The sequence below is a fragment of the Triticum aestivum genome, chromosome 7B (assembly GCF_018294505.1).
Source record: "Triticum aestivum cultivar Chinese Spring chromosome 7B, IWGSC CS RefSeq v2.1, whole genome shotgun sequence".
NCBI classification, from domain to species: Eukaryota; Viridiplantae; Streptophyta; class Magnoliopsida; order Poales; family Poaceae; genus Triticum; species Triticum aestivum.
Genome location: NC_057813.1, coordinates 226,011,921 through 226,025,584, shown reverse-complemented (window position 1 = coordinate 226,025,584; position 13,664 = coordinate 226,011,921).

The window sequence follows — 13,664 nt, the reverse complement described above, 5'->3', positions numbered from 1 at the left end:
ATCAAACTTCTCATAGTAATCAATGCACTTTATTGAAAGTTTTTATTATACCCATCCTGGGTGCCTATCATATTAGGATTAATTTTATAACCAAAGAAAATTAGCATGCTGTTCTAAAAGACTCTCAAATTAATATAAGTTAAGAATGAGAATTCAACAATTTCTACAAAATAAAACCACCGCCGTGCTCTAAAAAGATATAAGTGAAGCACTAGAGCAATAATGCCTAGCTCAAAAGATATAAGTGAAGCACATAGAGTATTCTAATAAATCATGATTCATGTGTGTCTCCACCGAAAGGTGTGTGCAGCAAGGATGATTGTGGTAAAATAAAAAGCAAAGACTCAAATCATACAAGATGCTCCAAGCAAAACACATATCATGTGGTGAATAAAAATATAGCCTCAAGTAAAGTTACCGATAGACAAAGACGAAATGGGGATGCCTTCCGGGGCATCCCCAAGCTTAGCCTTTTGGTTGTCCTTGAATTTTACCTTGGGGTGCCTTTGGAATCAGCTTAGGCTCTTACCACTCCTTATTCCAAAATCCATCAAATCCTTACCCAAAACTTGAAAACTTCACAACATAAAACTTCAACAGAAAATCTCATGAGCTCCGCTAGTATAAGAAAATAAACCACCACTTTAAGGTACTGTAATGAACTCATTATGTATTTATGTTGGTGTTAAACCTACTGTATTCCAACTTCTCTATGGTTCATACCCCCCGATACTACTCATAGATTCATCAAAATAAGCAAACAACACACGAAAAACAGAATCTGTCAAAAACAGAACAGTCTGTAGTAATCTGTAACTTTCGAATACTTCTGTAATTCCAAAAATTCTGAAATAAATTGGTGGACATGAGGAATTTTTCTATTAATCTTCTGCAAAAATAATCAATGTAAAAGCACTTTTCTGTAAAATATAACAGCTATTCTCGTTAGCGCAAAAGTTTCTGTTTTTTACAACAAGATCGCAAAGACTTCACCCAAGTCTTCCCAAAGGTTCTACTTGGCACAAACACTAATTAAAACATAAAACCACATCTAACCAGAGGCTAGATGAATTATTTATTACTAAACAGGAGCAAAAAATCAAAGAACAAAAATAAAATTGGTTTGCCTCCCAACAAGCGCTATCGTTTAACACCCCTAGCTAGGCATAAAAACAAGAATAGATCTAGGTATTGCCATAATAATGATAGGGCAAATCGCAAAAACTCATCTCGTACTCCCTACGTTCAGCAGCAAGTTTTCTTTGTGGCAAGCAAAAGTAATCAAAAGGGCTAAATTTAATGGGACAAAAGTCGCCAAGATCGAGCTTGGGAGGAATTGGTTCCTCCTTTGGCCTTTCGTACTGTACAACCAATTCATCATTATAAGCGTTCTTTTGGCAAAAAGTCATGAGCCTTTGTTCAAGAGGAAAACCTAACCCGTTGTTCTGAATAGCAAAATTATCATTAAGTTCAGAAATCCTATCAACTAGAACATCAGTAGGAACCCTCTTTCTAAGATTTTCATTATAAGCAACATGATCTAAAGATCGTAAATGCATTATGTCTTCTTGATTAAAAAGAATCGCTTCTATGGGAGGACGACCGGCGTCCACACTATAATGCGCAAAAATTTCATTAGCCTCTTTTATTATAAATCTAAACTCGTGTGCTAAAAATATGGTAGCCGCTCGCTTAACAAAAGAGTGCTCAATATTAGAGAACTCTGGAAAAATCCTTTGTATGCAAGGATGCATGTGAATAAATTGTCTTTCAAGTTCAACTATGAGCAAAGATATAGCATCCGCAAGACTACTAGTTTTATGAAGAATAGACCCACCCATAGTGGGCAAAGCACCCACGCAAGTAAAGAAATCTTGAATAACCCCTTTTCCAAGAATAGACTACCAATGCGGAACTTTTTAGTGTGCAAAAGAGTAGGTTCTTCATGAGGATTATCACAAGCATCAAAGTTCCCCCCATCGTTACTTCTATCCTCTTCAATGATAACCTCCCCAATTTCAGACATGATGGCAACAAACCGCACTAACAAACGAGCACACAAGGAGCAAGCGATAAGAGACGAACGGAAGAGGTGCGAAGAAAAGGCAAAGGTTTTAGAAAATCATTTTAGAAGTGGGGGAGAGGAAAACAAGAGGCGAATGGCAAATAATGTAATGCAAGGGAGAAGAGTTTATGATTGGTACTTGGTATGGCTTGACTTGGCGTAGATCTCCTCAGCAACGGCGCCAGAAATCCTTCTTGCTACCTCTTGAGCTTGCGTTGATTTTCCCTTGAAGAGGAAAGGGTGATGCAGCAAACTAGCGTAAGTATTTCCCTTAGTCTTGAGAACCAAGGTATCAATCCAGTAGGAGATGAAGCACAAGTCACCGAATACCTGCACAAACAATCAAGAACTTCAACCAACACGATAAAGGGGTTGTCAATCCCTTCACGGTCATTCGCAAAAGTGAGATCTGATAGAGATAGATAAACGGTAAAGTAAATATTTTGGTATTTTTGGTTTATAGATTGGAAAGTAAAGATTGCAAAATAGTAGATCTGAAACTAGCCATATGTAAACGAGATTTAATAATATGGAAAAGAGACCCGGGGGCCATAGGTTTCACTAGTGGCTTCTCTCAAGATAGCATGTACTACGGTGGGTGAACAAATTACTGCCGAGCAATTGATAGAAAAGCGCATAATTATGACAACATCTAAGGCAATGATCATGAACATAGGCATCACGTCCGTGTCAAGTAGACCGACTCCTGCCTGCATCTACTACTATTACTCCACACATCGACCGCTATCCAGCATGCATCTAGAGTATTAAGTTCATAAAGATCGGAGTAATGCATTACGCAAGATGACATGATGTAGAGGAATTAACTCAAGCAATATGATGAAAACCCCATCTTGTTATCCTTGATGGCAACAATACAATACGTGTCTTGCTGCCCCTATTGTCACTGGGAAAGGACACCGCAAGATTGAACCCAAAGCAAGCACTTCTCCCATTGCAAGAAAGATCAATCTAGTAGGCCAAACTAAACCGATAATTCGAAGAGACTTGCAAAGATATCAAATCAGGCATATAAGAATTCAGAAAAGAACCAAATAATATTCATAGATAATCTTGATCATAAATCCACAATTCATCGGATCTCGGCAAACACACCGCAAAAGAGTATTACATCGAATAGATCTCCAAGAACATCGTGGAGAACTTTGTATTGTGAATCAAAGAGAGAGAAGAAGCCATCTAGGTAATAACTATGGACGCGATGGTTTGTGGTAAACTACTCATGCTTCATCGGAGAGGTAATGGTGTGGATGTAGAAGTCCTCCGTGATCGAATCCTCCTCTGGCAGATCGCCGGAAAAGGCCCCAAGATGGGATCTCACAGGTATAGAAGGTTGCAGCAGCCGAAAAGTGGTTTCGTGGCTCCCCCTAATGTTTTTAGGGTATAAGAATATATATAGGCGAACGAACTAGGTCGGTGGAGCTACGAGGGGCCCACGAGGGTGGGGGTGCACCTACCCCCTGGGCGCGCCCTCCTGCCTCGTGGCCTCCTCGTTACGTCTCCGACTTCATCTCCAAGTCTTCTATTTTGCTTTTGGTCCAAGAAAGATCATCGCGAAGATTTCATTTCGTTTGGACTCCGTTCGGTATTCCTTTTCTACAAAACTCTAAAATAGGCACAAAAAAATAGAAACTGGCACTGGGCCCTCGATTAATAGTTTAGTCCCAAATATAATATAAAAGAGCATATTAAAGCCCATTAAACATCCAAAACAGATAATATAACAACATGGAACAATAAAAAATTATAGATACGTTGGAGACGTATCACAGGGCTTCGTCTAAGCACTCCAAAAATATGACCGAGGGATGAAACTGTGGAGAGGGGCGGCGCACATGGCTAAGAGGTTGTCATGGCGTTGTGTGGCGCGCCTCCCTCATATATATAGGTGGGGGAGAGGGGAGGCAGCCAGGAGGCACCCCAAGGGTGGCCAAATCCACCTTGGGCTCCTGTCCTTGGCCGCCCCCTTTCCTTATATGTGCGCGAGAGGAAGGCAGGGGGAGGTGCCCGCCCCTTTCCTTTCTCTCATGAGGAGGGAAAGGCAGGAGGGGTCAACCCTCACCCTTTCATTCCCCTAGGGCCGGTGGCCAGGGAGAGGGGACCACCAGCCCCTTGTAGGCTTGTGTGTTCCCCCATAGGCCCATTAAACCCATATAGCCTCCCAGAGCTTCCCGGAACCCCTTCCGGTGATCCAATGACTACCCGGTATCTCTCGAAACTCTTCCCTTGTCCAAATATCATCGTCCTATACATCAATCTTTACCTCTAGACCATTATGGAGTTCCTCGTCATGTCCATGATCTCATCTGGGACTACATACAACATTCGGTCACCAAATCATATAACTCATATAACACTATATCGTCAACAAACATTAAGCGTGCGGACCCTACAGGTTCGAGAACTATGTATACATGACCGAGACACCTCTCCGGTCAATAACCAATAGCGGAACCTGGATATTGTAGCGACCACGATCCCAATGGACCGAAGTCTCTGTGCTTAAGTGTCATCCCTGGATCGGTAATGCTGACACACACAATACTCGAGGAATTATAATAGATTTCAATCACACACTTATTACATCAAGTCCTCATAAAGAGTATGATTACACAAAAATATCATGGATGAAAGCCATCTAAACTAAATAACTTTGGAAGCTTCGAACATAAATGAGTCCATCAACTCCAATGGCATAGCTGAGTGCAAGACAATGACCTATCGCACCTTATTCGTCGTCTGAGTAGTCTACAACATGAGACGTTGCAGCCGTGTAGGTCAGCACATTGAATATGCTGGCAACGTTACATTGTAAAGCAATGAATGCAAGAACTATATCTACGTGCAATATTTGGCTGGTGGAAGCTCTAAGTTTATGATTTTGCATAAAGCTAGTTTCTCCCTACAACAAAGGAATAAATTTATTTAAACTACTCTCAAGTTGTACCAATATTTGAGAAGGTTCCTCCAACTCAAATCCCAAATAAACAAGTATCATTATTAACCCAATTCAATTAATTCGAAGAGTGATGAGATCAACAATAATATCCAATTCCAGATACTCAAGATGTCCATAACCGGGGACACGGCTAACCATGATTAGTTTATACACTCTGTAGAGGTTGCGCACTTTTCCCCACAAGACTCGACCACATCCATGATCGGAAGATTGAGACATAGTCTTTCTGAAGCATTAACTCTCTACTCTGGGCAGACTGGTACACCTACTTTCCCACTACATCTGCTAGTCCACCTCTTCGAGAGCTCATACAACTTACTCAACTATGCCAGGGCCCATAATGGCTTGTGGTTGCACACGGGAGTTTCTAGGCATGCAATATCATATGATCCCTTTGAGCCTGGGTGGTGAACCGAGGAAAAATCACACGGATACTCCGGAATTTCCCTTAATGGACAAACACCGGATTCTCCAGGTGCCCGAACCAATCCACCCAGATGTGTATTAAAGTTGCCACCTTAATGTTATCCAAGATTAATAACTCTCATAACTTCCATGTGAATCATGATCCAATCTCCGTCTATGAGCATGGCTGAGCAATAATAAAGCATAACATATATTCCCGGGGTGATCAAAAGTTATTAGGTTCCTACCTCAAGTACTACAACCAAACCACATGTTCCCAATCCTACTCATGCAAATATTTGAGGGGCATAACTAATGCATAGTAAAAACTGGGTATAGAAGAGTATGATCAAAGTATAACCTGCCTTGCTGACGATCTGCAAACTCTAGAGATTCGTAGTAACAACCTTCGCACTCCGAGTAATCTAGTGCAGACAAATAATAGTATGCATAAGCAATCACACAAACAAAACAAAGAGAAATCAAGAAAAGATCCAAATCAAACACGAAACAAGCAAACGGCTAAACTAAACAGAAAACAAAACCTAACAACATTATTATCATGTGGATTAGATCTTAATAGTAGGTACATGTGATTAACTACGATTTGTAGAAAGAAACGACTCAAATGGAGTTACGAAACTCAAGATACAAACGAAACAAGATCGTTTACTTATCTGAACTAAACTCCAATTGTAAATTGTCAAAATCATATTCAAGTTGGTTTACTAGAAAGAAGAGATCGTAACGAGGATTTAGGCGCTGGTTTCATCTAATTTGGATAAACGAGCAAAAAGTTACGCTAGTTTTAAGATCAGGGACTAAATCACGAGAAAACTATTCGTGGATAGGTTTGTGGCCGAAAATAAAACTAAAAAGAAAAAAAATCTACCGAGCGAACATTCGTTAACAAAACTAAATGAACAAAAACCATTCGCTAACCGATCTAAACGAACGAACATTCTTTAATTAAACTAACCTATTAAAAATAAACCAATCTAAAAACTAAACCGACAAAACAAAAAAAGGAAAGAACCGACCGGTTCTTACCGGTCAACGGCGTCGGCGGCGGGATTGGATCGGCGGCGTGCGGCGGCGGCGGCGCAGCGCGGGCGGCGGCAGCAGCTGGCAGCAGCGGCGGCGCTAGTGGGCGGCGGCTCAGCGGCGCGAGGCGGCAGTGGTGGTCCTGCGGTAGCGCAAGGCGATGAGGAGAGGAGGGGGTCGGGTCCCGGCGTATAAAGAGGCCCCCGGGGCTCTCCGACTTGCGGGAGGGGTCGGTGGGGTGAGGCGCACCCGGACTCCGACGAGAGTCTGGCTCCCGCACGCGAGGAAGGCGGCGGCGGCTCGGCTGGGCCTTCGGCCCAGTTCGGTCTGGAAAGTTATTTTTTTAAATAATTTTGCCGTGAAAGAAAAATCCTAATAAAATATAAAAAAATCTAAAAATTCCAGAAACAATTTTCACCGTCCAAACCTAATATTTAGGACAAGATGAACATTTTTCTAAACTAAAATGCAATTTTCAAAAATGCATGTTTTCTCCAATTCAAATAAAATAGCAAACAAAAATACAAATAAAATAATAATTTGATTTTAAAATTTCTTCTCCAATATTTCTCTTCGGTTGAAGAAGTCATTTTATCTTCTCTCATTTATTTTTATTATTGGAAATAATTGGAGAAAAAAATATTAAAATCAAATTGATCCTCTTTTCAAATTTGAAATAAATTTAAATATGAATTTTGTGACACCTCCAACTCTCTCCTTGGGTCCTTGAGTTGCTTAGGATTTCTAGGATCACAACAAGATGCAAAAAAATATGATATGCATGTGATGTTCTATGTATAACATCCAAATTGAAAATTGGGATGTTACAAACCTACCCCCCTTAAGATGAATCTCGCCCTTGAGATTCGGGTTGGTCAGCAAAAAGGTTTGGGTGGTCCTTGCAAAGATCTTCTTATCACTCTCAGGTGGCTTCCTCTTCGCTATGGTGGCTCCACTGAACTTTGCAAAACTTGATAACCTTGCTGCGGCTAGTAAACTCGAGAATCTTGACTGGCTTCTCTTCATAGGTCAGATCACTGTCCAACTGAATTGCTTCCATTGGCACTGTATCTCTTAGAGGAATATCGGCCATCTCTGTGTGGCATTTCTTCAGCTGGGAAACATGAAACACATCATGAACTCCTGAAAATCCTCGGACAATTCAATTTGTATGCAACTTCTCCCATGCATTCAAAACTCTGTAGGGTCCCACAAAACGTGGTGCTAGCTTTCCCTTGACTCCAAAACATTTAACTCCTTGAAGTGGTGACACACGAAGATATGCTCGGTCTCCAACTTCATAGACTATCTCCTTGCGTTTAGTATCTGCATAACTCTTCTGCCTGGACTGGGCTACCTTGAGTCGGTCTCGAATTAACTTAACCTTCTCCTCAGACTCTCGGATCAAGTCTGCTCCAAACAGCTACCGATCTCCAACTTCATCCCATGATAACGGTGTCCTGACCTCCTTCCGTACAAGGATTCGAAAGGGCCATCTTCAAACTGGCTTGATAACTGTTGTTATAGGAGAACTCTGCATAGGGCAAAATGTCGTCCCAACTAGATCCATAATCTAGCGCATAAGCTCTCAACATGTCCTCTAGAATTTGATTGACTCTCTCGGTCTGTCCATCTGTCTGTGGATGAAAGGATGTACTGAACTCTAGCCTGGTACCCAAAGTTTCATGCAACTGATTCCAAAACTTTTAAGTAAACTATGTTCCTCTATCTGATACAATGGTCCTCAGAAATCCATGCAGACATACGATCCTGGTCATGTGTATCTTAACCAACTTAGCACTTGTATAGGTTGTCTTTACCGGGATAAAATGGGCTACTTTCGTCAAACGATCAACTACAGCCCAAATTGAGTCATAGCCTGAACGAGTCCTGGGTAATCCAGTGATAAAATCCATGTCAAGTTTATCCCACTTCCATTCGGGTATCGGCAACGGCTGTAGCAACCCTGCGGGTTTCTGAACTCTGCCTTGACTCTCTGACATACATCGCATACTGCTACATACTCGGCAATATCCTTCTTCATTTCTGCCCACCAGAAACTTTCCTTCAAATCTAGATACATCTTGGTGTTGCCTGGGTGAATTGAGTAAGGCGAATCATGAGCCTCCTGAAGAATCAACTTCCTGATCTCAGGGTCATTAGGCACATAAATACGATCCTCAAACCATAATGTGTCGTGCTCATCCTCACGAAATCCTTTAGCCTTTCCTTTACTCATTCTTTACTTTATCTCGGCAATCTCCTTGTCCGTCTTATGGGCTTCTCTAAGCTTACCCAACAAAGTGGACTGAATTTCCAATGCTGCAACATAACCTCTCGGAACTATCTCCAAGCATAGCTCTCGAAGGTGGTCTGCTAACTCCTTAGGTAATCCTCCGGTTATGAGCGTGTTAACATAACTCTTGCGGCTCAACGCATCTGCTACGACATTGGACTTTCCTGGATGATAATGCAATCTCGTATCATAATCCTTTATGAGCTCCAACCATCTTCTTTTCCTGAGATTCAACTCCTTCTGCGTGAAGATGTACTTCAAACTCTAATGATCCATGTATACATCACAACGGTTTCCTATGAGAAAGTGTCTCCATGTCTTGAGCGCATGCACTACGGTTGCTAACTCCAAATCATGCATAGCATAATTCAACTCGCGAAGTCGAAGCTGTTGTGAGGCATATGAAACAACTCGTCCTTCCTGCATAAGCACTCCTCCAAGTCCTCGACGTGAAGTATCGCAATACACTTGGAAATCCTTGCGTTGGCGTGGAAGAATCAGCACTGGGGCTGTAACCAACCGTTTCTTCAACTCCTGAAAATTGGCCTCACAATCCTCAGTCCATTTAAACTTGGTGTCCTTCCTCAATAACTCTGTCATGGGCTTCGCAATCTTGGAAAAATTGTCAATAAATCTCCGGTAATAACCTGCGAGTCCAAGAAAACTTCTGACCTCTCCCACTGAGGTGGGTGCCAACCATTTAGTGACAGAAGCAACCTTGGTAGGGTCTACTGATATTCCTTCTCCGGATATAACATGTCCGAGAAATCCAACTTCCTTTAACCAAAACTCACATTTGCTGAACTTGGCATACAACTAATGTTCCCTGAGCTTCTCGAGAACCAAACGCAAATGCTCCTTATGCTCCTCTTCATTCTTCGAGTAGACCAATATGTCATCAATGAACACCGCGACAAATTTATCCAAAAACTCCATGAACACCTTGTTCATCATACTCATGAAATAGGCAGGGCCATTAGTCAAACCAAATGACATAACTGTATACTCATATAGCCCATACATCATGGTAAAAGTTGTCTTAGGTACATCCTGCTCTTGGATCTTCAACTGGTGATAACCTGATCGAAGATCAATCTTGGAGAAAACTTTAGCTCCTTGCAACTGGTCAAACAAATCACTGATCATCGTCAGAGGGTATTTGTTATTGATCGTCACGTCATTCAGTGCACGATAATCAACAACCATCCTCAAAGATCCATCCTTCTTCTCAACTAGAAGCACTGGGGCTCCCCAAGGTGATGAAATTGGTCGAATGTAACCTTTCTCCAGTAACTCCTTTATCTATTTCTTAATTTCCTCCAGATCCTTTGCGGGCATCCGATACGGTCTCTTTGATATTGGTCCTGTGCGTGGCAATAACTCAATCAAAAACTCAATGTCTCAATCCAGTGGCATGCCTGGCAACTCTTTTGAAAATACATCGGGATAATCCTTCACCACTGGTACTTCCTCCTGAACAACTCCTGATAAGGAATTCACCTGAGTCCTCCTTTGCGCATGCCTAGATATATATATATTTGATCCTCTTTCCTTCCGGGGTGGTGAGAAGAATTGATTTACTGGCGCAATCAATGTTTCCCTCATACTTGGATAGCCAATCCATGCCTAGTATCACATCCAATCCTCGTGACTCCAGAACAATCAGGTCGGTGGGGAAAACATGTCTACCTATGGTTACTGGCAACTGATAGCATCCCCTACTAGCCATATACTCCGCTCCTGGGGAACTTACTAACATAGGTGACTTAAGGGCTATTGTTGGAAATTTATACTTATCCACAAACCCCCTGATATGAATGAAGGCGATGCACCAGTATCGAAAAGAACAAGTGCTGTAAATGCATTAATCAAAAACTTACCGACAACTGCGTCAGGTTGATCCTCAATCTCCTCCACACTAACGTGGTTCACCTGACCTTTGGTGAAGGGGTTGGGCTTCTTTGCAGAACCTCCATTGCCATTTCCATTCTTGGCTTCAGGAATTCAGTGGCATAATGTCCGGTCTTCCCACACTTGAAACAGGTAATGTGGCTCAGATCCCTGTTGGCTGGTGTTGCAGGGTTGGAATGGTTCTAGCTGCTGCTTCCTCCATTCCCATTGCCATTCTTGGGGCCATTGTGGTAGTGCGAACTTGCTCCATTATGCGTATGTCCTCCATGGTTGTGGGTATGTCCTCCCGAATACGACGAATAGCGGGGCTTCTGCTGTGCTCCAGAAGTGTACCTCCCCTATCCATACGTCCTCTTGCGATTGTTAATCTTTTGCTGCTTGCCTTCTATCATGAGGGCCCTGTCTACCAACTCCTGGTAGTTGTTGAAAGTTGCCACCATCAACTGCATGCTCAGCTCATCATTAAGTCCCTCAAGAAACTTCTCCTGCTTTGCGGCATCTGGGGCCACATCATCTGGGGCATAACGGGCTAACTTACTAAACTCATCCACATACTGTCCCACTGTACGACCTCCTTGGAGCAAGTTGTGAAAATCACGCTTCTTCATGCTCATAGCTCCTGCTGAAACATGGGCGGTGCGGAAAGCCTGCTAAAACTGATCCCATGAAACTGTGTTGATGGGGTAAGTGGTGGTGAAGTTCTCCCACCAAGATGCTGCGGGTCCATCACATTGATGTGCGGCAAAGCACACTCTCTCCACATCTGTGCATCTTGCAGTGGTCAGCTCTCTTCCAATCTTGCGGAGCCAATCATCTGCAAAAATTGGCTCGGTGCTGCTAGAGAACACCAGCGGATTCAACCTCAGAAAACGGGCTAGGTTTTCAACGGGGGGTGGCGGCGGTGGGTTGTTGTTGTTGTTGCCTTGGTTCTGGTTCTGAACTAGCATCTGCATCAAGGCATTCTGCTGCTGGATCAACTGAGTGAGCTCCAGTGGGAACACAAATCCATTGTCATGTCTCAGAGGCATCTGATGGGTTAGAAGGGGTGAGAAAACAGAATAGAATAAGGCTAAGAGAGATTCACTACCCATATGCACATGAGGAAAACACAAAAAATTCACTTCATTCAATAGCACACACAAGGTTCACACAAACAGTCTGAACTACGATTACAAACTCGATCGATTCTAACTACTTGGAAGAATACTGTTAGTGACATGGTGGTCATCTAGAAATTTTGATCAGAGGAAGACTCCATGATATTTGCTCCAACTTCGTCAACGTAGTCGTCATCACTGTCATCATTTGCATCCCTATCCATGTCGATGTCGTCCAAGATGATGTAGTCCTCCGAACGGATCTCCTTTGGTGGTTCCCGCTTATGATTCTCCATGGATAGTCCTAGCTTCCTCTTCAAATCTTCATGCTTCTCAACTAGCACGGCAATTTCTGCCTCACATCCATCGCGTGTAAACTTGAGTTCCTCTTCTAGCTCGTTATTCTTCTTCATCAGCTTCTTGATCTTCTTCATGTTGAAGCATAGTTGATTCTCTTGTCAGTGAATGTGATCACCCATCTCCTGAATGTATGCTGCAATTGATCCATCCTTCCTGGTATGAATCATCTCCCACTCTTCGTCTCGGCGGCCACATATTTGGTAAATGGTGTTTTCCAGCTCCTTGTGGTACTCTTCACATATGCGTCCAAAAGTGATGTGGGCTGCCATGCTCTTTCCTAAACTCCAGCTTGGTGCATCCAGGTAGAAATCAATAGGCTCCGTTGTTGGCGCAAATGTTCTCCCAGGTACCCAGACTTTGATCTTCCAGCACTCCTCTTCCGGTTAAGTTGCAGAGAAAATCCCAGTAAAGCTTGGTAGTCCGATGTTCAAGTACTTAGTAACTTCCTTCAAATGCCGTCCGAAAGGTGTGTCATCATCCGGCTGAGTGAACTTGTTCCTGGGATCTGTCGTCTCTAGAGTAGAAATAGAGGAGAATTAGAAATGAGCAGAAAAGAGAAATCCTGTGGCTTGTTCTAGTGGTCGCGTCCTACAGTGAGTGTGTGCTCTGATACCATCTTATAGCGACCACGATCCCAGTGGACCGAAGTCTCTGTGCTTAAGTGTAATCCCTGGATTGGTAATGCTGACACACACAGTACTCGAGGAATTATAACAGATTTCAATCACACACTTTTTACATTGAGTCCTCATAAAGAGTATGATTACACAAAAATATCATGGCTGAAGGCCATCTAAACTAAATAAGCGCGGAAGCTTCAAAGGTAGATGAGTCCATCAACTCGAACGTCATAGCTGAGTGCAAGACAACGACCTATTGCACCTTATTCATCATCTGAGTAGTCTGCAACATGAGACACTACAGCCGTGTAGGTCACCACATTGAGTATGCTAGCAGAGTTACGCTGTAAAGTAATGAATGCAAGAACTATATCTAGATGCAATATTTGGCTGGTGGAGGCTCTAAGTTTATGATTTTGCATAAAGCTAGTTTTTCCCTACAACAAAGGAATAAATTTATTTATACTACTCCCAAGTTGTACCAATATTTGAGAAGGTTCCTCCAACTCAAATCCCAAATAAACAAGTATCATCATTAACCCAATTCAATTAATTTAAAGAGTGATGAGTTCAACAATAATATCCAATTCCAGATACTCAAGATGTCCATAACCGAGGACACACATAACCATGATTAGTTTATACACTCTGCAGGGTTGCACACTTTTCCCCACAAGACTCGACCGCATCCATGATTGGAAGATCGAGACATAGTATTTATGAAGCATTAACTCTCTACTCCGGGCAGACCAGTGCACCTACTTTCCCACTACATCTGCTAGTCCACCTCTTCGAGAGCTCATACAACTTACTCAACTATGCCAGATCCCATAATGGCTTGTGGCTGCACACAAAAGTTTCTAGGCATGAAATATCATATGATCTC